The sequence below is a fragment of the Tachypleus tridentatus genome, chromosome 6 (assembly GCF_004210375.1).
Source record: "Tachypleus tridentatus isolate NWPU-2018 chromosome 6, ASM421037v1, whole genome shotgun sequence".
NCBI classification, from domain to species: domain Eukaryota; kingdom Metazoa; phylum Arthropoda; class Merostomata; order Xiphosura; family Limulidae; genus Tachypleus; species Tachypleus tridentatus.
Window position 1 is genome coordinate 138,464,725 of NC_134830.1, and position 1,986 is coordinate 138,466,710.

Sequence of the window (1,986 nt, forward strand, 5' to 3'; positions counted from 1 at the left end):
GTATATTATTTTACCATTTTTTATATTGATTTAATTTTAGTTTTAATGTGATCAGTTTCCTGAACGTGAAAAGCTATAGCTGGCGTGTTTGTAGCACAGTTCTTAATATTTCTTTGGTGTTCTGTGAATCCAGCCAATAAAGGTCGTTGTGTTTCCCCACTGTATTATTTACCACAATGACATCTGGTGCTAGAAACCACGTTTTTTGTTTGTTTTTTTGAGAAGGACAGTCGCGTAATGTAGGAGGACGTATGAAGCCTACATATTAATTTACCTACGTTATGAGTCTTCAAAAACAACATTGACATGTTAACTATTCATTTCAACCAATTAAAAATCACTTTATATATTATCTGAATTTTTCACCAATGGAAACAAGTTTAATATTACAGTTAGTACATGATATCTTTCACTTGCTATTTAATTTTTTTTCTGGAGGCTTTGCTATTGCTTATATTTCATCAAGTGACTTTAAAATATATATATTTCACATACACAAATATTCACAGTTGTTTTTATGCAGGCCTTTTATTTCTCTGTCCTGTTCTTCACTTGTTTTCGGTATTTTGTATCGTAGCGTAAGCTGTGTTGATTGGGCTGATTATCCTCTCACGATCGATTGGTTCTTTCTTAATGAGTCATCGAAACCCGAGAATTCAATTGGTCGAAACTCAGCTTTTATTTCCATCTTCTTACAATTACCCAATCAGGTGAAGACGTCCGTTTTGTTGTTATTGTTGTCTATTTCGCGTTTTCAATAAAGCCACTTCCACTCATTTTCATATATTAAAAAACCAAAAACGATTACATCCTTTTGTATCCAGGCGCTCAAGTTGCGAGTCGCAGGTCAATTTTCAGGTAGAATTTTTTACAGTGCTATTTGAAACTGACATAACTAAGAGAAAGAAAAAAAAACATTTATTTTACAACACCTTTTACAAATGGATTTCCAGGTAGAATTTTTGCAGTGCTATTGTAAAGTGGCACACCTAATAGAAAAATAAAAGATTTCTCTTACAACACCTTTTATAAGTAGATTTCCAGGTAGAATTTTGACAGTGCTGTTTGAAAGTGGCATACCTAAGAGAAAGAAACATTTATTTTACAAGTGGATTTCCAAATATAATTTTTTACAGTGCTCTTGAAAGTGGCATATCCGAGAAGAAAACAAAAATTCTTTTACAATACCTTTTACAAGTGAATTTCCAGGTAGAATATTTTACAGTGCTGTTTGAAATTACCATACCTGGAGCAAAAAAAAAAAAGATTTATTTTACAAATGAATTTCTAGGTAGAGTTTTTAACAGTGCTGTTTGTAGGTGACATACCTAAGAGAAAAACATTTTTTACAACACCTTTTACAAGTGGCATCAGAGGTTGATTTTGATCAATAAAGCCATTAATCCATAAATTCGATATTATACACCCACAGATTCTTCTGGAAGTAACGTGTAGTTGGCGAGAATTATTGTTTAAATGCCCTCTAGAACTTGTTTACGCATGCGTGTGATTTGAATGCAACTCGCCAACTGTGAACAGTTTTTTATGAATATCTTGGGGGGGGGCACTTTGTCACGTTCAAGTTTAGAGAAGTGTTACGCATTAAACGTAACTAGTTGTAATGAACAACCAAACCAAAGCTGTAACAGTATTTATATTCAAATGGCAAAATGACTTCACGCGAAACGCACATTTATGAACTTTTTATTTTTGCATGTGATCGAAGCCAACGGATGCCATGATTAACATGGGCGGAGAGAGAAACAAACTGACACTGGATTATACACATTACGCGGAGAACATTACTGCCAGAGATCCTAGTTTTACGTTAAGAAGCGAACCTCATGTTTGAACATGAGTATTTCGTGGAGGCAGAATTATGGTTATGGAATCATGTAAAATGGCATGGTAACTTGTCTACAGCATGGTAAACCTGTTATGGAAATTTCTACAGGGTTTTGAGTCTTGTGAAAAAGAAATCTTCAA

General features: G+C 33.8%; 1 long non-coding RNA gene across 2 annotated transcripts; it reads right to left on the minus strand.

Moving 5' to 3' along the window:
• Window positions 1-228: 228 nt before the first annotated feature.
• On the minus strand, window positions 229-1,439 carry LOC143251473 (uncharacterized). Of its 2 annotated transcripts, XR_013028578.1 has the most exons (3): window positions 1,329-1,439; window positions 1,024-1,080; window positions 229-895 (listed from the first exon to the last, which is right to left on the minus strand). It is a non-coding gene; the product is annotated as an uncharacterized LOC143251473 (long non-coding RNA). The 2 variants fall into 2 exon arrangements; XR_013028577.1 differs by lacking the exon at window positions 1,024-1,080 and having other exon boundaries at window positions 289-895; window positions 1,329-1,436.
• Window positions 1,440-1,986: the final 547 nt, after the last annotated feature.